This window comes from Eulemur rufifrons, chromosome 19 (assembly GCF_041146395.1).
Source record: "Eulemur rufifrons isolate Redbay chromosome 19, OSU_ERuf_1, whole genome shotgun sequence".
In the NCBI taxonomy this organism is placed as follows: Eukaryota; Metazoa; Chordata; class Mammalia; order Primates; family Lemuridae; genus Eulemur; species Eulemur rufifrons.
In genome coordinates, this window is record NC_091001.1 from 69,933,288 (window position 1) to 69,958,978 (window position 25,691).

Here is a 25,691-nt window from a genome sequence, read left to right on the forward strand (position 1 = left end):
TGAAGCTACTCCAACCTGCCTGCCACTTTTCCAGAAGTGAATCTCCTTTTGATAAAGAATAAAAAATGCAATGACCTCCTCACCACTTTCCCAAATGCGCCCACCATGACAGAAAGACTATTCATATTATGAACAGTTGAATTATTTTATTTCCTATTCTGTATTTATATTTATGTATAAGTGGAGGGGCTATGTAGATTTTTCTATTGTATACTATAGCTATCTCTCTCCATTTTTGGTATCAGAGTAATGTTAACATCATAAAATAAATTAGGCAGTTTTCAATATTTTTCTATATTTAGGAACAACTTAAAATTAATTGGCCTTTGAAGATACCAGGATTTGTTTTGTTTTGGGGAAATAACTTTTAACACTTTAACCACTTTGTAAAGACCTTATTTATGTAGTTAGTTAGTTAGTTTCATTTCTGGCCACCACTTTAGTTATTTCTTTCTCATTTTTCTCAAATAATTTTGGTAATTTATATTTATATTTTTCCAAAATATTTTCATATCACTGAGATTTTCAAATTTATTGGAACATAACTACGCAGTTCTCATAATTTTTATTATCCTTGAATGTATTCTAAGAGACATGCTCTCATTTCTAATTTTGTTTGTGGACCCCCTATTATAACTGACAAGTTAATAAATAACTTACTACATATAAATATATAAATACAACATAATATATATTATAAGTAAATATTATATTATTAAAATAAAATTAAAAATAAAATAGATTTTCCTAACACCTAGCAATTAATTACATTAACTATCTTTAGTTTCTCATTCCTGTTTCCATCTTTATTATTTCATCCCCATGGGTTTATGTTTGTTTGATTTCCAGAATTTTAGTTTTAATTCATTTGTAGTTATCCCTTCTTTATTTCCCCAAGGAAAGAAAATATTTTAAGGCTATTATTTCACCTCTAACTATAGCATTGGCTGACTCCTATAAGTTTTGATATGTAGTATTCTCATACTTATGGTTTATAATATATTGTTTATTGTACATATTTTATTATATATTATTTATTACATATTGTTTATTGTGCACATTTTATTCTTCATGTCCTTTGAACCATAAGTTAGCTAAAATACTCTGAAAAGATTAAAATAATCTTTTAAAAATACTATATAATTGCCAGAGAGAAAAATAACTTGACTTATTTTTCATGAATTTGGTTCCAACTAACAGTACTTTTTTTACCATTAATTGTTAAATATTAGCATCTAAGTTTTTATTAAGTAGTTTCAGATCTTCTTAAATGCACATTGGTGCACATTCTACTTTGATTTCCTGGAGTCTGTGATCAACTTCTAGAGTACAGAAACTAAGATACTAAAGACTTCAAAGAAAATGTCGTATGTGTAATGATTTTACTAAAACTCCCAATTAAAACCAAACAAAAAAAGGATCAATAATTGCACATAATCTTTTAATAAAGATGGTGAGGTTGTTTTAAATAGAGAATATATAGAGAAGAGCAGCAGAAAAAAAGAAAAAAAAAAAAAAGGAAACATGAAATGAAGTTCTTTCTTCCTTGTGGCCAATTATGCCCAAATGACATAGCTTTAAAATAGGTTTCCTTTTCTTTTCTTTTTCTTTTCTTTTCTTTTTTTTTTTTTTTGAGATAGGGGCTTACTCTGTTGTATAGGCTGGAGTGCAATGGTGTCATCAGAGCTCACTGCAACCTCCTGGGCTCAAGTGACCCTCTTGCCTCAGCCTCCTGGATAGCTGGAACTACAGGCAAGTGCCACCATGCCACTCTAATTTTTTCTTATTTTTTGTAGAGATGAGGTCTCCCTATGTTGCCCAAGCTTGTCTTGAACTCCTGGGATCAAGTGATCCTCTGCCTCTGTGTCTCAAAGTGCTAGGATTATAGATGTGAGTCACCACGCCTGGTCCAAAATAGGTTCTTAAAAACTATCTGAGTTACTATATGTTTTTATTTTATTTTATTTTATTTGTTATTTTCCACCTTCCTCCCACTTTTCTTTACTTTCTTTTTCTCCTTCCTCTCTCTATCCCTTCTGCTCTCCTTCAATAGTGCTCACAAACCACTCTTTAGTGAGGAGGACTGATATCCTTGATTGGATATGGGGACCAATTTATGTAAAAGAATCAGCTGTGTCCATGCACCTCTCACTCACAGTCTGCCACTAATCTAGTCAGAAATTGTCTCTGTTCTTCCTTGGATGGAATGAAACCTCTCCTTTTCTCAGCATAAATTTCCTATCTTCACAGCACAGTCACCATCCAGCTAGGAAGCAGATTATCTTTGGGGATCCCAAAGGGATCCAAAGTGGGAATCCCACTTTGGGATGATTGTTACAACATATTGAAAGTTAGTACAAAACATTTAAGCTGCTTTAAAAACCTTTAAAGAAATATTAAATAATAAGTTAGTAAAAAGGAAATTGCTTAATTGCAAGGTGCCAGGGAATCAGATGCCACTAGACACAAAAGTAACTGCTCTGGAATAGAATCCCTGTGAAAGCAAAGTACTACTAAAGCTGGGAGGAAGCTGGTGGATGGTGAGAAATTACTTAATGGGTATAATGTATGTTATTTGGGTAATATATACACTAAAGCCCTGACTTCACCACTATGCAATCTATACATGTAACAAAATTACACTTGTACCCCATAAATTTATACAAATGAAAAAATTAAAAAATGTTTTAAAAATGAAAAGAAAAAAAAAAAAAAAGAAAGCTGGAAACTGATCACATGGCCACTTCAACCACACAACCATACTGGAACCTAGCACCTTGCAGGGCAGGGTGTGCAGGAAAGTAATGAATCCCATCCTACGAGCATTACAGAGGTAAATGGCTTTCTCAAAAGCCAGAGCCCTAATTTGTGTCCAGGTCTTCAGTTCCCCAAAAAGGCCCTACCATACCACAGTTGCACCTTCTAAGGGTCTGCTCCAACAGAAAAGAACTATTTATCCTCTCCTTGTGCGGATGCGCTTCTCTGTCTCTGGACTTTTGGGCTAACTGCTCTTTCCTCACTTCCTTCCTGTCTGTATCTAAATTCCACACATTGTTCAGGGAGGAGGCCAAGTCTCATCTCTGCCACCCGTCTGTCTGCCCTCACTGAATGCCTGCCTGGCACTCAACTAGCAATGAACCATGAATGTGACTTACCAGTGAGTGTGAGCTGCTCCAGGGCAGGCGCTGCAGGACCTGCAGAGCCTAGAAACAGTGTGTCAGTGTAGTGCTACACCACAAATCTCACATGAATTTAGCTACTGAAAAGGACCCTGTGCCAACAAAAGAGAACACTGAAAAGTAGAGAAACCAAGAAGCCACTGAGTCCCACCAACTAGTCTGTCAACTAAGACAGTCCACAGGTAGGAACACTGAAGAAAGTGTTCCGGAGCAAGTATTCTAAGAGCCTATCTTTTCTTAAGAATTCACTTCCAATAAATCATTCTCTCTATAAAATTCCACTACTTACACTGTGTCTTTATCCCACACAAATATATTGCCTAATATCAACAAAAATTTCCCTAAATGATTATTCCCAAGTATCTTCAAATTAACTAGCTAGATTTGAGGATTTAAACTGGAAATTTTATTAGGAGCTCAAATTTCCTTTCAAATAATTTTTTTTCTATTGTACACTGAATTTCCCAATTCTATGTACATACTGTAATCAATATTTTAATGCTTATGTAATGAATAAGGACTACATCATTTTTATAATTTTCTACCATAAAATAATGACAGTCTCTCTTGTACTTTTAAAGTATGTACAATACATATTACTTGTATGGGGATATCCAATTTATTTCTTTCTCACTGAATAAAAGGAGAAAGTTTTCACCGATTTTCTAAATATCTCAATTGCCACATAGCCATAACCAAATATGCCCAAAATTTATGCAACACTTAGGGAGCCTGTCCTGTATTTGCCTTCCCAACCTGTCCCAAGCATTATTTTATTGTTATATGAAACAAATTAGTTTTGAGGCATTTCTGACATCTCTCTAGTTTGTACTGTTCTTCTTCCATGTCTGTGCATTGTTAGTAGGTAGGGAATCTAATTCCCTAGGAAGCATATTATCTGAAACTTTCAATCTGTAAATGCCACAATGTTTATTTTTTTCTAAATTCCCCCTCATCCTCTTAGTCAATACTTATTTTTAAAAGTCATTATTGCCTTCCAGCTGTCCAAATTTTCCTCTCATTTTTTTCTCTTAAAAACTGACTTAAAGCAGGAGGTCAATATCTGAACCATCATTAATTTCATGCCTTCCTCTTCTTATTTATTCTTTAGTCTTTTTTTCTCTTGAGGATCACTTTTTTTTCCCTTGATACATCTATAAAAGATCTCCGTACTCCATTTAACCTCTTTTACTATCAATATCTCATTTCCCACTTTTGTGCCCCTTATCTTTTTTTTGCTAACTTTAAGTTGTTCTGTCTATTTTTATATAGTTCCTGCCTTCTCCACTCTCAGGGCAATTGTCCTGTTACACACGGATCTTGAGCAGCCACTGGGGATAACAGGCTGTATTTTTACTAGATTCCTACAGGCAGAGGGACCCTGCAGTCCCTGTATTCTGCCCAGTTCTCTTACTTCAACAGTGCAGTGGAGGCTTTTATACTTTAACTGTATTGTCTTAGACTACTTCACACCTATCTACAATTATGAAACTTAATACTTACTCCCATTGCATCATCCATTTTAGATTTCCTTCCAATGAGGAATAGTGCCTGATAACGTTGTTATCAATGATCACATTTCTAAATAGGCAGTGGAGAGAATGGAAATGATTTACTCTATTAGGGCCAGGTCATTTGCATACTGTTAAGTGATTTGCATGTTGGCAGATCCTAGAACTGTGTTTCAGAGACTTCCTCACATTTCTTTCTTAATTGCAAGGTGAGGCTCATTTTCACTCTCTATAAAATTGTCCTTTATTTTCCTCTCTCATGCCATTCTCTCCCACTAGGGAATCATACACTCTAACACAAGCATACCATTCAAGGTAGTCTCTACCTTCTGAGTTAATGTTCTCTTTGGCATAATTCATCATCCCCTCTGATTTTTCGGGGCGGGTGACAATGGTGACACCCCTAGTATCTGAATGATGTCCTTCATAAATGTTTTGCTGAGTGATTGATATCTCCCCTAGTTATTTTTCTCACACCTCTTCCCCTCAGCATATAACAGATGGGATTCCATCATCAGAAGCAGATGTTGTGGAAAATGCATCAGGAGCCCAGAAGCCCTCATTCTAGCCCCAGCTCTCCCATTAACTACCTCCACTGCCTCCACAAAACACTTAACCTCTCTGGGCTTCCACTTCCATGTCTGTAAGATGAAGATGAAAACAACTTCTTTATGAGGGTACTAAAGTGATCAAAAAAGATACATACAAAAAATATTTCCTAAGGTAAAACAGTTTGATTTGCAAATTTTTGGTATCTCTTTAACAAATCGTGCTAACTTTTCTTAATTGAATTAAATATAAATTATTTCTGTTTCACCCATGTCCCTTATCAGATTTTCATAATAATAAGCAAACACACACACTTTTAGGAAGGTCAGTTACAATTTGAGAAATTTCTAATGGTGAGTTTCAGACACTAAACAAAAGGATAATTTGAACCACTCCCACCTCAGTCTCAAACCATGTCTCATTAGTAACCACATTCTCTGCGTTTATTTATACAAGTTAGGAGAGACCCTGCAGGGAGAAGCAGGGCTCTTGTTTGATTTTTGACTGGGCTGCATTCATTGAAGTTAGGTGTCAGGTCTGCCTGTGGATCTGGAAAGCATTTTGGAAGTAAGAAGCAGACAAATGTAAATCTTTTAAACCCCTATGATAAGCAAACTCTCCTCAGTTCAACATATAAATATAAACACTAAATCAAATCAGATGCTTATACATTTTTTAATCCTATCATAAAACATTTTGTTTTGACAGCTTGGTAATGTAAAGTAGAAACACCGACAGCCAAAAGAATCAGCATCTTTGCTTGCCTACTACCTGAAAGTCTAGTTTTTTCCGTATATAAATAGAAAAAAAAAGTATGTTTATGTAAAGGGAAACACTGATTTACTAGAACTGATTGCTTCATAGTCTAATTACTTTTCAACTGGCTGTTCCAAATTAAGATGTCATTGATGGCTTTTGGTGATATATTTCATTTTAAGCAAATTTATTCTATAATAGAGTACATCATAATGGAAAGCAGAGTTCCTACTCTTCCCTCCTCTTTGTAGCCTGATATCTTGACAAGTAAATTAAATTTAGCAGTTAAAATGCTTCCATTAGTAATTTTATTAAGTTAATTAAAGAATCTCTCTTTCTGAATTTTAACTACCTTCCTTTCAGAACAATGTTGATTTCTTTTTTTAATTTCATGTATTTAGGGACTGTGATATATTCTGGGACCAATCAACAACTCTATCAGTATTATATTCCTGTGGCCAAGATGCTACCAAGCAAATGAAGTAAAGAGAAGAAATAGCTCAGAAGTCTTTGAAAGAGAAAGTCTGTTTCATATTGCAGAACTAAGGTTCTAAAATCTTGAAAAGAAGGGGAAAGAGGAAGAAGAAGCTGTAGGGAAAAAAGAACAAGAACAATGCACTTTGGAGAATATCTATGTTCTTTGGAAAAGGCAGAACTACTAACTAGTGTCTCCATACGTCAAGGGTAAATCATCAGTAGTTCAAGTAGAGTTTAGTTACAGATGGAAAGGGAAGAAATTGATCTCTTTTTCTTATTCAGAATACAAGTATGCAAGTAGTACCAAGCCAGATACTGAAGTGGGCAAAGCACATGGTAAATGAAATATTGGGCCCTCTCCAGGGAGTGGCATTTCAAAATAACCCGAATATCTCTAAGAGACTTGGGTGAAAAAGAGTTGTTTCATGGTCTGTTGCCTATTTTTTTGTGTAAGGTGTCCCTAAACTCAGGAGTTATAGAAATTATTTTTACAGCTGGACAAGAGCATAGGAGAAATTTTATCTTATCCTCTAATTTTAAAGAAGAGCCAGGGATTAACAATGCCACCACTGCCAATAACAATAATAGCAATTATAACAGTGGTGGCTAATATTTATTGAACTCAGTACTATGAAGCTTCACATATGTTATTTCATTAAAAAGTTCACAAGGGAAATTATTCTAATGTCCCAGCTTTATAGCTACCGAAAACAAATGACTAAAGGAGGTTAAATAAGTTATGCAAAATCTGTGACTCCCTAATACCGTGTTTATAACTAGGGCATATCATTACCTTAGATGAATGACGTGGGTCATGCAACTAGTTAGTGGTTCCTAACTTTAGTGGCTAAAGCTCAGGACAGCTACTCCTTAGATCTGCACTTTATAAACTAGGCCATATGAAGAGAATTGGAAAACCAGTGGTCAAGCAGAGGTTTGGGCATTGAGAGGATGCTATGATTTCTTTTTTAAAAAATCCCATTGCCAGAGTACCCAGTGAGAGAGTTGCTTTGTGGGTGAAACCTTATCAAAGGCTGCACCCATGTGTTCAGACCTGAACTGACATTTCGTTTAAAATTGGGGAATTCTATCCTTTACTCATTCATTGAAGAATAAAGGAGAGCCAAGAATTACAGTCCATGGCAATTACTATTAATACTTCTCATCTCTCATTTTCAAATACCATTTCTCTCTGAATAGCTCACTCTGTGAATTCGCATGCTCACTGTGCAATCTCCATCATCTCTCCTCAAATCACTCCCCGCTTCTCCCAGGATTCTCATGCCATATCCTCAGTCACTCACTGGAGTCTCCCCACATTCACACCTCGGGTATTCCCACCACCACCCTGCTTCTGTCTTCTTGCTCTGGGGGACTGAATGCCTTTCTTTGCTGTATTCTGGGCTCACTGCTTTCCTCGGGAGAATAGGTCTCCACGGCTTTTGTCCCTTCTGTCCTTTTGCCATTCTTTAGATTCTGTTTCACAAAAGCCCCAGGAATGAATCTGGCAACTCATAGACCCTTCCAAGCAGAACAGAAGAGATGAAGCCAGAAAATGAACAGGCCAGGAGAAAGAAGCGACTGAGACCACTGCATGTGTGAACATATATACTGTGTGTGTGTGTGTGTGTGTGTGTGTGTGTATTTCCCTCTTTTCTCACTGGAAAAAGCTAAAATGGCAGGTACCTACTCTTGATGACCTCTGTATATTCTAGGGAGCCCAACTCATTTTGTTGACTTTTCTCCAACATCAAGATAAATAGGGTTTAAGAGCTTTATTGCCTTTTGCCCCTTATTTGATCCCTTGTCATCTGGAAATAGGTTTCAAGATGGTTCACCAAAATTTCTGAAGCATAAGAAATTGTCAAATGTCCCCATGGGTGTTTCTGTGGAGGATGTTTCCTTTACTAAGCAAGCCTGCTCCTCCAAAATGATGTTTTTAGAATGAATCTAGTGATCTGTAATATTTCTAAAATTAATAGCTGGACAGATAGACTGAGGGACCGAAGAGCCTGGGTCATCTGGTATTTTTGCTGATTAGAAAAGATCCTCCATCCTCTGACCCTTACCTGAGAAGGAATGCTACCTTTAGCCTGGAAGAATATTTTTAATATATCTGGCCATAAAGCAAAGATGTTTTCATTCAATATTTACCTCTTACTTCCTTGATACCCTGCCATTCACATTGCAGCTATTCCTTGGTGAAGATCTCTTTCAATTATTTTGAGGAGCTCGTTTTTTTTTTTTTTTTTTTTTTTTTTAAATGTGGCGTTCAAGTCCAGTAGTGAAATCTGTTTCATATTTGTAATTGGTTTTCAGCTCCTGGACGAAGCCCAAATTGGTAAGTCCCTGTAAGTGGAAAAGAAAAAAGAAAACAGAATGTAGTTATGCAACCTGAGTTTACAGAAGAGGAGAGAAGAGAACTCAAAGAAGGACTGGCAAAAATAAACATGATGTCCTCTGCTTCCACCCCAGACATTCTGGCCCAGACTTCAACCTGGATAGTGATCAATTAAATGTATAGAACCACAAAAGAGCCATCTGGATTGTGAAATTATGTGACAAAGTCCCTATTATTTGTCACATAAAAGGAAGAATGTGTGATTTTAAAATAAAATACCAAAGAAAGATGCCCTGGGTTTGATGCAGGAGTAGATGTAGCCGGCCACAGTTGTGAAAGATTCGATAAGCTTCTTCTTACTTGTCCTTCACCCTGGAGGCTTCTGAAGAGGCCTGAATATCTGGCTTAAAGTGAGTGATGCTACTTGAAATGAAAAGCAAGGAGATTGCAAATCACTCTTCTGCACAGGCTTGGAATAAGCTATGGCACAGCTGATGGACAGATTCAGGTATTTAAGTGAGTGTGATTTCCAAGCAACAAATTCTAAACCCTACACTGTCGTTGACCTCCATCACGCAATTGGACATGTTTATGAAGGCACACGAGGCAGAATGAAAAGCACTGAAAAGAATGCTGAAGTCATTTTTCAATAGCACAGCAGTATTACTGTAAAATGAAGCCACGTTACCCCAATTAGCAATGGAGTCCAGCCTCACACCCTCCTTCTGCTTAATGGTCTGGGTCTATTCTAGCAGAGGAAATTTTTGTTTCAGGAACACAACTATGAGTTTGGTTGGAAGAAATCAAATGAGGTGGGTAATACAAGGTGTGTGCTCAGGTAAGGTCAAGACCCAGGAAAGGAATTGAATAAATGGTACAAGACTATACTTTTGTCTTTTCCACTTCTTCCTCTCTTTCTTTACATTTTAAAAGCATAGATTTCAGGAAGATGAAACTACCACAAACCATTTCTTTTTTGTCTGTGATCTGACTGGTCCCAAAGCAAAAGTGAAGCACCCAAGTAGCCGTCTTTAAACCAAACATATCTAAGTGTACATTGAAATATATGGTCCGCAATTGTCTGTTCAATTGAATACCTAAAAGCATTCTGTAAAGGTTGAAATCCTCAACTGCACACTGATGCCACACAGGTCTGCTCAGATTTCCTGCTTCTTAACTAAGGTCCAAGATATTTACTTCTGAAAAACTTAAAAACAGAAATTTTTGATGTCTAGCAGGTACTCTTAAAACGTTTACTGTAAATTAAATCAAGTACTTACATTGAACCTCTTCTTGAACCTTTTTAGTGAGAGAAATAAAACACTACTAATAACTCAAAGACTATTTTTCATGACCACTAAAACAATTGCTGTTTCTCTATTGCCCATCAGAATTGTTTCTGGGAACTCCACTTCATCTGTTTCTGAGGTTATATTCTGTGATATACTGGAGATATATATATATATATATGTGTGTGTGTGTGTGTGTGTGTGTGTGTGTGCAGTTCTACTTAGTCCAGTGGAGACTATTTCCATTTGAACCATTGGTGAAAAAACAGTGTTGATTATAGCCCTTAGTTAGAGCACAGGGATCTATAACTATAGCCATTCTTACTGCTGGAAACTTAGTGGTGAAAATTTTCACATTCCACTTAATTGGATAGTGACTTATGTACATATCTACTAGACTATAAGATACTCCAAGGCAGAAAGACCATCTTATTCATCTTTAAATCACTACAGCATCTGCCACAATATTTGGTATATTGGTTTTAAATGGCAAAAGTAATAGAATGAATGGATAAGTGAATGAATGAAGCAGGGAATTAATATTTAAATACAGACACTGATTATTTGTGCTATAGTCACACTATACTGAGAACTGTCTGGAAGAGTTTTCAGAGAGCGACAGAGAAAACTTGGCTGACTATTCTTGGAGAACACGTTGACTGTTTGTTGGATGAAGACAGTTCACCAAGAAAGCAGATTTTGACCCTTCAAGAACTTGAATGTGATGATGAGTTTATGACAGTTCTAAAAGCCAACATACGGTCGGTGGCCAGATTGTGGTTCTGGACTCAGAGGCTTCCATTTGGAAGGCAGACGAGCATTTGAATTATGGGTCTAATGAAAGTGTCAATAGCAATCCTGTTACTGGAGGAGCTGTAAAACCCTGCTTAATGAACTAGGCAGGGACACAAAAACACAATGGTCTAAAATGTACTGTATGAGAAAATGATAATTAGCCCAGATTTCATGTACAAGATAAAATGCATAGGGATGATATTACCACTGAGCAATATTATAGCCCTTCAGGGGACTGTTTTGTTAACAGGGTTTGGCTCAGCCTTTTCCATCCTCCTTGTATGAACGGAGATGCACTACACAATTGTGAGCCCTGCTTTAGGGAAGGAATATCAGATGGTAAAATTCCTATCATAGATGCTGACAAACATATAAAATTAAAGACAATAAAAGGGTTCGGGCCTCATTAAGGCTTCACTCTTATTTTGGAGGCTTTATGCAATATAGGATGATAAACCGAATGGCTTCTCACACAAGAAGAATGGGGGTTAAAGAAAAAGGCATTCTCTAATCTTGTAGTCTTCTTTCCTAGACCACCAAACATCAACCAAGAAAGTAAGGCAAGACAAGTCCAGACCTACAATAAGCAACAGGGCAACAGCTGCTTATATCCACCCTGAGCCGGGAAGCTACCGAACTGGCCCTGAGCACAGAAGAGAACAGTAACCCTGGAGTCAGGAGGCTGAGATGCTAAACTTAGCTCTGCACTAACTCTGAGTTTGAATGTTCTCATCTCTTAAGAGGAGGAAAGGTGGAGATGGATTAGAGCGGTGCTTCAAAAACTTCAAAATCACCTGGGAATTCTGTCAAGATACAGAACTTGATTAAGTTGGTCTAGGGTGGGCCTGAGATTTTGCATTCCAAACAAGCTCCCAAATTATACCGATGCTGTGGACTCATGGACCACAATTTGAGGAACAGATGACTTGACAGTATCTCTCAACTTGAAAATTCTATGAAACTACCGAAGTCAATAATAATCTGTTGGCTATCTGTTACTACAAGTGGGAGGAGATGGAAAATTACTGCATTTTTCATATCAGCAAGGCAAACTCATTTTGCTTTTGTTCTTGTCTTTTAAGTCTAAATAAGCTACTTTATCCTAGTTAGAAAACTATGAATGCTCTGGCCTCTACAAAGATGAATTAGGCAAAAATCTTTGGCAGTAGACTGTCAATACTGTTAGACTAGCTAAATATTGCTTTTCATTCGATGTTTTTTATGACTAAATGGATTGCGTGCAGAAAAATAAAATGGAGGAAACTAGAAACTGTGAGTTTAAGTGGTAAATTCACATCTAATAACATAAAGGCAAAGCGGCTCAAATGACATAAAGTAAGGCATAGTCACTTGTGTACAAAAATAAGTTAATGTAAGTATCGTAGCCATGGGATGACATGAGTTGAGTGTGGCTCATACGTGGAACAAATGGCATCCCAGTTGTTGAGCCTGTTGAAAACTACCTTGAATGCTATAATCCACTGGGTTCTCTCCATGGATACTTCCTCCCATCCAGGCTTAATTTTTAAGATGACATATGTATATATGGGGGGGGGGTGGAGTTCTATATGAATTCATGGCATAAAAAATTTTCATAAATCTGCAGACAGGGATTATAGAAGTTAAAAGACATTTTCTTGATTGTGTCAAGCATAATTTCTGACACACAGTAGGAACTCAGTTGAGATCTATTAGATGAATCAAAAGCAATGAACTTTTGACTAAGCTGCAAGACTGACAACAAGTGCAAGTTCATGGAATCTTCAATAGTTTAAGGGACAATAAGTTTGGGGGATAAAATTTGGGACATATGTCCCTGGTTACTAAAAAGAGAGAGAGAGTCCCTTCTCTCCCTCCTCTCCTTAAAGAGAAAGCTTTGCCTAGAAAAGAATCAGTAAATTAATCTTGGAACAAGAATTTAATGAGCTCATACAATGTGCTTTATGCTTCATATAAGCTGCCTCTTTTGCCCCTTCAGAAACCCTATGCAGTAATTACTATTATCATCCCCAGGTGCCCTGGGGCCACGACTAGTAAATGGCAGTACTAGGATTTCATCCTAGTTCATCTGACTTAGAAGTCAGCACTCTTCATATAGCTTGTACTGTGGTCAGGGAAAAGAAGGGACAAGATACTTTTATTAATAAAAAGAAGAGAAAATGATATATTTTTAAAGTGCTAAATTATGTAGACTATAAATTGTAAAGAAATTAAGAGAAGAAGGAACTCACTCTGGACTTGAGTCAAGGTTGGTTTCATGGAAAAGGGCTGGAAGTGGGCCCAGTGTTCACACATTCACAACATAGGACCCACGTGGGAAGAAATTTGAACAATAGACAGATGAGGTGAGACAACGAGGGGTCTTGAAGGATGAAAGTGATAGTCTTTGATTTTGAGAATAAAAGGGTCAGAAAGACTTTGTAATGTGGACCAGGAGAAAGCAACATATGAGAAACTGTTTTTCATTTCCAGCATATATCGGGCACCCAAAATACATACTGCCAATGGGGTGGGGAAAATGGAGCATGTGTTGCTAAAATAACCTAAAGGCGAATCCTGAATAAGCTGAAACCTTCAGCCAGACAAAAGCCTATTTGTAAATTACTCCACTTAATTTTTCAGGTCGTGATTGCCTCTCTCTGCAAAGCAGTTTATGACATTCTCAATTAAGAGTTTGCTATAAAAATGAATGAATGAAGTATTTCAAAACTGCTATGAGATATTAAAGATGAGTCACTTTTAAAAAGTGGTTTTGCTTCCTGTGTTCTGGGTAATGCATTTGAGAATGTAGTTTCCAGCCTCACCCATCACCCCATTGTGAAATCAAATTGAATGACTCTCTGCTCTTAGCATGATCACTCATTCAAATGCATTCAATAAATAAAGCCCAAACACAATGAGGCACTTTTCCTAGAGCATCCCAGTGAGCTAGGGCCTGGTCTCTCTTACCATATGAAGCTGAGATTGAAGTAAATAAAGCATTCACCCACACTGACTGCATTATATAGAGTGACTTATTGTTTTCTAAGCTTTTATAGGGGCATTATCTCATTTGATCCTTGCAACAATCCCATAATAAACATGCTATTGGTTTATTATCCCCATTTAACAGACATGGAATTGAGAGCTCAGAGTGATCAGTAATTTGCCCAAAGTCACACAGCAATTCAAGAGGCACTTTAAATCTTCTCCACCTCCTCCCCTCCAGAACAGGAGACATATCTTAAGTATAAAACAATATAATTAGTAGAACCATTACCAAGACTGGAAATATTTAATTCATCCAGATGTGCTCTGGCAATTTTGTAAATACTGAGGAATTCATTTTCCACCTTCTGCAATTCTGTGAATTCTACTTTCGATAAAGGTCATCCAAATATGATCCTTGTTCAGAGTTATGGAAATGTATGCAGCCTAAAAGAATATGGGCCAAATGCAGGGTAAAAATATCCATCTAACTCCCAGTGCCATTTACTCTTGCTGCCTCAAATCCTTTTTGAAATTAGGCAGGTTATAAATCATAAAAAAAATACAAAAATGTAAACTCTTGCTCTAAATTCAATTATCATATATCAGAGAAGGTCATGAGTGCAGTAGGTTGGAGAGCTACTAAAACAAGACTAAACTAGGTATGGTGTGCAAGCTGGGGGAGGGGAGGGAGAAAGAGAGAGACGCTTAAATAAAAACTTTCAATTTACATCGAAAGAATATACCGAAAATTATCTGAAAAACAATAGAAAACACGATTTTCCCCAAATCAACATCCTTTCAGCCTCTAGTTTTAATCAGCCAGAGGTTGGTATGGAGAATAATTAGGAGACAGATCAACTTCTTTTACATCAATATGAGGTCAGAACTGTGCACAGTAGCACCTAAGAATAGAATAAAAAAAAAAAAATAGGACACTAGAAGCCTTGTCTTCACAGAGAGAAGGGGTTAACCCCAAATGAAGGGGTAGTTTCGTTTTCTAACATTGCCTTGCAAACACCATTTCTAAACCAATTTGGACCAGCCCTCTCTTTCCCTCATTCAAACCCTGCTTTGCTTCTGTCTTCATCTTGGCTGTGGGATCGTCTATGCAGAGCACACCCCTCAGATCTACCACTGGGCTCCCACATCCGGTTGTCGAGAAGGCTTGTTGGTTCTTGGGACCCTTTCCTCAAAATGTCCAATTCCTTTCTCTCCTAAATTAGTGTATTTATTCGCCTGTGTGCACTTATGAATAGCTTCAGAGTTTCTGAAAAAACAGAGTTTCTTTATTTGAAACTCCTATTTTGTGAGTCACAGAATTGGGGGAGCCATAATTCTATCAGTTGATATTTGAGGCACTGCATTCTTCCAAGTGCTCCTAATAACTAATCCATATAATCAAATCATCCAAAGCACCAAACAGTCTTTATTCTTCTCTGTTAAAAACAAGAGAGAGAAGTCATGATTCCAGGGTTTATTCTTCAAAAGGCAAGGTGACGCTGAACCGAGCTTAATTACCTAGTATCTTTAGGTATCAGGAAATATATATTTCTAGCAATATTTCTCTATATATTCAGACTTGATCTTAAAAACTAAAATAATATCTTTGTTCATGACCCAGGCTTTACAACTACTTTGCATTAAAAACCATGCTGAGGGCTTTAAGCCATTCTAAGTGTTATGACCAGTGGCTTCAGGCATGAGATTTTGTTTAGATAGCACAAGACCTTTCTTGTTGATTGAAACCTGGCTTGATGCCTCTATACATCTAAATAATTAGAAAAAAATACATTTAAATGAGAAGCAGATGCTGTTTCCAGATTTCTATTTTCACTGTACAGAATAAATAGAAGCTTTCATCTCTGCGTTTACTCTTTGGATATGGTGCATACCACATGAATCATTATTTAAAGCATAGGGTGTTCCTTTCACAAAGGTAAAGGAAATGGGGGACCTCTGGGGTACTCATGCCTCCAAAACACTTTCTGCTCCAAGAAAACTAAACAGGATTATTTATTCTCCTTAACTTCTTCGTATGTTTCCATGCCTGGTACTAAGCCAGTAGATCCAAACAGAATGGGGGAAGGCTGGTGCTGAATGCAAAGATGGCAGGCCCCGCTGAAGATCGGTAGTTTGTAATTGGCAACAGACGAGAAACATACTGCAAATGTTCAATGTTCATCTTATCAGATGCAAAGCCATTTAGGAAGAAACTATACCCAGGCAAGGGAAAATAAAGGACAGGACATCACAGGGTATCTTTGAAAATGGAGGTTAGTTTTCTCCTACTTCTTTATCTTCCACTATGTCAACACCCTAGCAGGTAGAGTACATTTTTAGTTTCTCTTCTCAGCTAGGAAGTTTCACACTAGGTTTCTGAGCCAATTTTAAGTGCTTGAGATGCTTCGATGGAAGAGCTATGTAAATAGAGGGCAAAGGTCTGTACAACTTCAAAGCAAAGCATGTGTACATGGAATTCACAGATACCAAAGCCTGGTCTTCTAAACTGATAGCTACAGTGAGATGGGCCAAAGCAGCTACCAAGCCTGAAAGGAAGGAGTTAACAAGCAATGAAGCTATAATGTAATTTACTGAAATTCCTTGTTTACTTTTTCTGTCTCTCAATACTCCTCCAGGGACCCACCATTTCTTCTTCTTTCTCTTCTTTCTTCTCTTCTTCTTCTTCTTTTTTTTTTTTTTTTTTTTTTTGAGACAAGTTCTCTGTTGCCTGGGTGTGAGGGCAGTGGCATCATCATAGCTCACAGCAACCTCAAACTCCTGGGCTCAAGCGATCCTCCTGCCTCAGCACCCCAAAATATCTGGAAGTACAGGCATGTGCCACCATACCTGGCTAAATTTTCTTTTTTGTTTTCTTTTTCTTTTTTTGTAGAGATGAGGTCTCCCTCTTGCTTAGACTGGTCTCAAACTCCTGGCCTCAAGTGATCCTCCTGCCTCAGCCTCCCATAGGCTGGGATTACAGGTGTGAGCCACCACACGCAGTCCCACCATTTCTTCTTTAAGGATGTCTCTCTTGCTCATCGTTTTTCCTCAGGTCTAGCACAGTGTCTAGTACATATAAGTTATCAATCAATCAGTATTTGTAGACTGACATTATGAGTGGATATAATCTAAATGTCTATTCACTGACCTGAAATAACTACCATAGTTTATGAGGTATATAGATATACAAAATAAAAATGTACATATGAACAGTAGTTTTCACTTAGGACGCATTTACCACACATCAGGCACTGTGCTAGGAGTTTTGTTTGTACTGTATTAATTGTAACAACCAAAATAGTATTAGAAAGTATTATTCTCTCCACTTTAGAGATGAAGAACAAGAGGCTCAGCCAGTAAGTAGCAAAACTTCCTAGTCCATCATACTCATAACCCCTACATATCCTTTAACCATGGTATTATGCTGCCCACTGGATTTCAAAGGTTTTGAAAGCTTGTTCTATAATAATACAATGTGCTACAAACTTAGATTGAATGCAGAAAGAAAGAGTAAACATGTTTATGAATTAATTAGCCCTTGGAATATCAGAATCAGGTTTTCCCTGCACATGCAGTGAAAAAACTGTTCTAGAATAGAACCAACGATCTGAATGAACAATGTGATCTTTCAACACAGAGAAAGGTTTGAAGGTTCGGTCATATGAATTGCGTTGCTGTGCAATAAACCAAGGTGAAAAACTCATCCAGAATTTTTTATCTGAACAGATATTGAAGCAATTCTATCCCATATGTGTACATATAGATCCAAAAGAAAATAATATAATGTTAGAAATAGGAATATACATATTACTGTTGTGGCTGCTGCTATTGTTACTACCATTATGAATGATAATAATTATTTGTCATTATCATTATAGTTAAGATTTATTGAGAGCTTGCTGTACACCAAGCTTTCTGATAAGTCCTTCTCATTTAATCTTCAAACAATGCCAGGAAGTAAGCATAATTATAACCCTCATTTTCCACATGAAGAATATGAAGCCAAAGAAGGTATATAATCTGACCATGACCAAACAGCCAGAAACAAAACCAGGCCTGCCTGGACCCAGCTGTGCTCTTACCCACCACGACGTAGCGTCGCATCAATTTCCACACAACTATGATGCTTGTGACCCTCGAATTTTAGTTTCATAAAATGCTTTACACATAACATGCCTTGGTTCTATTGGCAACATGAGCTGGGGGACAGTAAGTGAGAAGGATAAGCAACTTTATTTTGCTGATAGATGAAGAAATGTTTAAATTCAAAATTATGCCCCCCTTCTCAATTCCATGGGTTTTCTTTCTTCAAACTAGGAACACTGAGTTTGGGGCGGGGGTTGATTTTTAGTATATTACAAGGATGAGGAGCTTGCTATGAGAATACGTTGCAGTGTTTGTTAATGATGGGCTTCTAACAAAGCATGTGGTCCACACTCTGCATTCAATAACTGGTATTGGGCTTGTCTATAAAGAAATTCTAGTATATTTTCTAGAGTTCTCCTTCTCAACAGACTATAAATAAAATGGGATATTTTTTCTGGAAGCATTTTGAACTCTCAGCTACTGGGTCTGTATGAAATCTGAAAATACAAGGGATTTCCATTCATGGAAAATGAGATGAAAGATAAAGCTAAGTGACCTTTTGAGAATACTTTAAAATTATATTCTGTTTATTGAGTTCATGTCTTGGTACAAGGTTCAGAATCATATTCATTTTGTATGAATAGGGCTTTTTTTTTTCTCAAATCATTGTGAAGAAAATTATAAGTGTATGAAAATACTGTATAAAAGGAAAAGATTCATTTGGATGTTTAGGGACCACACATGCTTTTCGGAACTAGGAGATACAATTCTCCCTTTGGATAGCTGTTAGAATTAGGGGAAGTCATTTAAATTCTCCAGGCCTCAGTTTCCTTACCATAAAATGTACGGCTGGATTGGGCTTGTCTCAAAATTACTATAGAATTAGTAATCTGTGGTTCTTTCAACCCTCCTTAGATTGAGCAGTTACATGTGCATTTTACACTGCAAATGATCACACAAGAATTGCAGAGAGCATCTCAATAAATTCCTGGGAAATGATGTGACAATGTGACCAAATTATAAATAGCTATAGTTGTCTAACACATATAAGAAATAACAAGATTTTTCAACTTGGTACAGCAACTATGATTAGCTCAGCCTTTTTCTGCTTTTCTCATTGTCCTGATACATAGGTATCAAGGAAATAGGAAGTAGAAATTCTCTGTATTTACTCTTGATGCTGATAACATCTATATTTGACATTCTAGAATAGCAACATCTCCAGTAGCAACTAAGATATGCATGTTTCAGAACTGAGAAACTTTTAAAATCCCCTTTTAAGCAATGGAGCCACAGAAGACTCTTAATAATTGATTATAATTGATTTTAACCTTGTCCTAACCTGGGCAAAATGGCAAAGCCAATCATCTTTGTCCAGATGGGGTATGAGAAAAGAGCCCCCAATCCACATCTTTAAAAGCTCCAGACATGAGCAGAAGATAAAATATTTAGTCTGCCAAAGCCTTGACCTCCCAATTCCAGCCAGTTTTGAACTTGAATTGATTTCCGACAAGGCATCTGGGAGATGATTACAACAAAATGCACTAAAGCTGGGCAGCCTTTATTTTAACATCCCAGCAGCTTAACCTGTTAATAACAGCAATTGTTTTAGATACAATACCAATTTCTGTAACTGACGCAAGAAATGGATAACAGCAGCACAGTCTCCAAGGCAGTGAAATAAAAAAAAAAAAAAAAAAAAAAAGGTACAGCTGGTCACAGAGGAGATGCTGGCAGTGTTTTCCAAAAAAACCTCAGTTTTCAGGGACCCAGACATCTTCAGGGACCCAATTCTACAGTCTCAAAAAAATTCTTAGCAAGAGAAGGTTGCATGTTGAGAGAAACACTGAAAGTTAGGGAATCTGGAATCACATCTGTGTCTGCCGATGAAAGCTGAGCTATCTTGGGCAAGTCACTTCTCATCTCTGTGTCTAATTTGTTTTGTTTGAAACAGTGCTGTCCAATAAAATCATAATGTGAGCTGCAAATGCAAATCCATATTTAATTTTAAATTTTCTAGTAGCCACATTAAAAAAATTTTAAGGCAAAATTAATTTTAATATCTTATTTAACCTAACATATCCAAAATATCATCCTTTCAACATGCAATCAATACAAAATTATCAACTTAATATTTTACATTTATTTTTTATACTAAGACTTTGAAATCCAGGGTGTATTTTACACTTAGGGCACATATCAATTCAGATTAGCCATATTCCAAGTGTTCGGTGGCCACATGTGGGTAGTGGCTACCTACTGTATTGGATAGTACAAGTTTGAAAAAAGTGCAGGTTAGACTAATCATCTCTGAGCATCTTCTCTAACTATAATGTGTCATGATGATTATAAATGTCATTTCTGCTGCTTTTCATTTTAAAGCAGCTATAGGTTGAAAGAAGCCTGTTGATCGGTGAGATCAGGATGTTAGAGTGATTGCATCTGCGGCCACAAGTTTGGGATTAGCAGTCAGTGAGGTATGAGCTGATGCACGGACATGGCCTTTAACCCTCTCCCTGGTCAGCTGTGTTACTCTAGTCAGTCGTGAGTGATGTGGGGTAGGTGGATAAAGATGTTCTATTAAATGAAATGATAACATCCTCAGTGTTTTTTGAGCACCATTTATGTTGCATATATGAGATTGTTTAATCACCTCAACTACCCTTCCAGGTGGGAATTATTAACCTTATTTAACAGATGGGGAACTGAGTCTCAAAGACACTGATTGGCCTGTCCAGTGTCAGACTCCTATGAAGTACTGTTAGTAGATTTGAACTCAGCCTTTTTGGATGCCAGGGCCAGTCTCTTGACCGCCATGATATGTTGCTTTTACAAACAAATAAGAGCATTTGGTTTTCTATCTCACTTCTACACACATTTCTCAAATTGAAGAGGTAATAAAGGGGAGGCAATAGAAAGGCTAAAGGTGTTGATTTCACTTTTTAATGACCGAGAAAGAAACAGTAGAGCAGATGATAACATTCTAATAAACATGTACCTTCCTTCTCTCCCAGTAGTGAACACCTACAATAAAGAAAGAAGGCAAGCAGAAAGGCAGGAAGAAAGAGGAGAAAAGGAGGGGAGGAGAGAAGGAGAGAAGGAAGGGAAGGGAAGAAGAAAGGGAGGAAGGAGGGATTCACCAAGCACTGTGACAGTTCAATAGAGCCTCAAGGCTCTGGCCAGAGAATAATGGTAACATTTTCCCTCCTTTAAACATGGGCTGCACATCCATGATTCAAATAATGATCACAGTATATGAATTACACTTACACCTTCTGGCAACTAAAAACATCATGTAGAGGAAACCTTCTTTCCACATTGAATATGTCTATGTTCAGAGACTCATCCTCAAACACAGACTCCTGCCATCTCCTTGTCACCATTCTGTCCGTGTTGGGAGGAGAAAGTAGTCTAAGTACCTAGATTTTATTTCTTTTCAATAATTTTACTTAACATAGTAATTGTTCGATAGCTCTTCCTAGATTGGAAAGATGGTCAGGCATGTAAAATAGGACTGGGTAGGGGTACTCCTTCTGTTACAATATGTGTTATTATTTTTTTTTTTCTGATGTCTGAAGGTACGGAGATTGGTCAAATTGGTAATTTGGGGAGTAAACCGTTTCTTTTGAAAACCTTATTCCAGCTGCATTAAGTTGATTTAAAACTAAACTTTTTACAGAGGACTTTGCAAAGGGCCCAGTGGCCAACCTATACACAGTTCTCTGCAGCTGGGGCACGACATCCTCATCGCCTGTGAACTAATCCAGAATCACAAAATCTAATCTTGTTTATTGTGTCTTGGCTTGAAGGCTGCAAGGAGATTTTTATTCACCTTAGCCAAGCACATGTTCATATTTTATTTACATAGGATTTTTATTTGCACAGGATGATAACAGCTTGTATTTCTTGCATGATATCTCTGTGCCAAGCCGTGTTTTAGGTACTTTATATGAATTATTTAGTCCTTAGTAGATAGGTACTCTTCTCATCCCCTTTTTACAGATGAGGAAACTGAAGTACACAATGCTTATAAATAGTAATAATTAATACATTTGGTTTCCATTTCTTCTTCTCCTGATCTTTCATTACATTTCTGTCTCTTTAGCAACCTCCATTTAACCATAACTGCAACATTATCTAGGGCTTAGACTTTCCATTAGTCTTGATCCTAACCACAAAGTTCTGTGTTTGTTAGCAGCAGAGCAGAGTTTTGTGTGTTTTATTAGTTGTTTATTAGTGCATAACAAATCATCTCAGAAACCGGTGGTTTTAAATTACAACAATTTTATCATGATTTTAACTTTTTAAAAATTTGTTAGAGTCATAAGTAAATAAAAATAATTTTATTTATTCATCATTTCATGTGCCAACAATTTAGATTGAGCTCAGTTAGAGAATCCTTCCACTAGTCTTACCAGGGGCCACTCATGCAGTTATAGTTATCTGGTGGCTCAACAAGGTCTGGATAATGTACGACGGCTTCATTCACATGTCTAGCAGTTGGTACCATCTGTCAGCTGGGCCACCCCCCTCCAGCAGCCCATGCTTCTTAACATGGCAACGTTGCTCCAAGTCTCAATCTGCAAACACTTTTAAAGCCTCTACTTGCATCACATTTACTGGTGTCTTCTTGGATAATGAAGTCTCATTGGTAAGCCCAGGATCAAAGTAGGTGGGAACTACCCAGGGGTATGAATCTATAACAGTCTAACATAATAAACACCTTAAATATTCTTCCTTCTCTTTCAACATGGTCAAAACAACTCCAGCCCAACTAGAAGACTGAATAAGAGAAGGAAATCCAAATTTCCCAATAAGCCGAGAATATATCAAATTCTAAATTTGGCCTTCAGTTTGAGCCTCAGATGTAAATGAATACCAAGTCCCATATTTCCACTGAAATATATTTCTTTTCATAGCCTGTTTTGAAAAGATGGCCAGCAATTTTGAATTTAAATGAAAAACAATATTTCATTTGAGGGCACAATATTAAATATTTTTTACAAGACTCTATTGGATGATGACAATGGCTAATACTGTATTTTTGCCATGGGAACTTTTGTCTTACTGAACCACTAAAATTATCATCAGATGTGCTCATCCTCTGTTGAAGTAATGAACAATGGTATATCTGAGAGAGAAATTCAAAGTGCATCATTTATCTTATCCTATTTTCAATTAGGCCGAATAAAGTATAAAGTTGGTTCCAAACTACATCACAGAAACAGGGTGAGTAAATTTATTATACCACTAGAGTGCTAATCTTAGCAGATGGTAGAAAAAATATTTTTAGCATGAAATATGCTAAAGCAATAAATCTGAACAAGGTGGATCTTATCAACTAATATCTCCCCAGTGTGAGGTAAAACTCCTGCATGACAACTCAGCATTCTTATGAAGGCTGGGTGGATGCGGTTAGATATGGCCCTCAGTGAGAAAGGAGATAAACAACAAAAATGAGGATCAAATAAAAAAACAAAGCACATAGCCAGGGCACTACATCAAATTAAAAAAAAAAATAAAGTGAAATGACTGTGTTATGCTTTAAATTTTCTTGAATTTTGTTTTTGAAATTATTGCCTGCTCCAGAATTTTTTCAGTCCTCCATTTGGGAATTTTCTAAATTGGAAAATTTATAAGAAGTCTCTATTAGGTCCATTTTAGAATAGAAATGAGCACACACGGTCACACGTTGCCACAGATCACCATTAGCCAAAGCAAGAATTTAACCACAGCGCCCAGGGAGGGGGCCCTTAAAAATTGGGCTCTGGCTCAGGACACCTGGATGAGAGCTCCTGGTCCCATTGCTGCATTTGGCTCATAGTTCACCACTATCTAGTTGCTAAGTCCCAGCATATAGACTAGGTTGTTCATTCAAAATAGATAGCATGTGATACTCAAAAGTTCTGCTTTCAAAGGAAGATAAGCAAAATGAAAGAGTACTAGATTATAGGTAATGAAGTAAATGCTATTATGTGTTTGAGAAGTCTGATTGAGAGGTAGTTAAGCTAAATATTTTTCAGGGTGACCATAAACTATATGTGTATAGCCACCTTGTATCTGATTAATGTTCATGGCTCAAAGAAGTAATGTGTTAGAGTACATCAGAGTGGTGGTGGGTGTGGCATCAGGAAACAAGGAATTCATGCCCAAATCTGCCACTAATTTTCCATGTGATTGAGCTTATTACATGATTTTTCTGGGCTTTAAATTAATTATCTATAAGATAAGGACTTGGACTATAATGTCACTATATAAAGAATGAGTGTGAAGAAGAAGGAATGAATCAGAATCATTAGAACAAGTTGCATGTTAGGTGAGCAACAACAAACAGGATCCAGTGACTCAGGAGTCTAGGCATTCCTCTTAATTAATCTTGGCAATATCTCAAATGACTTGAGTTATGCCTTGTTCATTCACTTGAATTGAAAACAAAGCTAAAACCGTTAGGATGCAAAAATACTGAAGACATTTAGTCTGGACAAATTATAAAAAAAATCTTGAGTTTATCATACTTTCCAAGGTCTAGTAATAGAGGCAGATGTTGGAAATTAATTAAGGGTTGAGAAAGAGTTCAAGAGAGAAACTTCTCTGGTTGCTGAGGTGGGGGTAGGGGTGAGGGAAGATGGGAAGGACTGGGCAGGAAGTTTTGTAGGACATTCCTGACTTTTTCCTTAGTGTTTTCCCCTCTCAAACTCTCTGACTTGAATCTCTACTGCCTCAGGGCCAGCACAACATTTATACACATAAAGCTTTTACAGGAGTGTGGGGTTGGGGCAGGATTTGCCTGTTGCTGTCCATGGTCCTGATCATGTATTCGTATTGCATGATTGCCTGACCAAGAGGCACCACAGATGACCTTCCTTCAATTTATTCAAAATGAAACAAAAATTTGTGAATTGGTTGTGGAAGACACTGGATCACAAGGTGTGGATAAAGACAGACAAAGAGACAGAGAGAGAGAGAGAGAGAGACATAGGCACCAAGATATTATAAGGGAGAAACAAACAAATAAAATATTGATATAGTTTTCAAATAATCACAGGTGCCACAAATTAAACCACAAGTTACCATGACCAAAATGTGGAACTACTGAAGGAGAGTATAACATTTGTGTCTAAAGCTGCATAATCATAGCAAGTCTGATATAAACAAACACATTTAAGTGAGGTGTGCAGAATACCAATCTAGTAAATAAAACTCACTGGCTCAATTATACCAAACAACTTAAAGTTTTCTTTGGCTTAGTATTTTCCCTCTTCATGACATTTAGCAACTTTACACTGTCATAGAACAAATAAAATGATGACTTATGTTGCATTCATGTAGCTAATTCCATGTATGCTTGGCAGTTCTGTGTTTTCCAAAGTATCCCTTGAAGCAATAGGGATAGGACTACCCTACATCTCCTCTGTTGTGTTTATGTGTTTCAATCGGGGAAATTACTTGCAAAAGAGAATGTTAGTAGTACTCCAATATATGTTCTCCCATTTCTCCAGAGTAATAGAATCTTCAACAAGCACTCTGCAGAATTAAGGTTGTAGTTCATAGCCTCTTAGTAGTGAGGAATGGTCACCCCGACTCTTGAGAGAGAGAAACAGGTGTCTCTCCTTTGTTCTCTTCTTCACACTTCCTCTGTCTGCACCACCAGTGCTACAGGAGAGCATGAGGTTGAGTACTCCAGTCTAGGGGTAGTGAAGTGGTAAGCTGGAAGGACCACAGGGGAACAGGGCAGCCA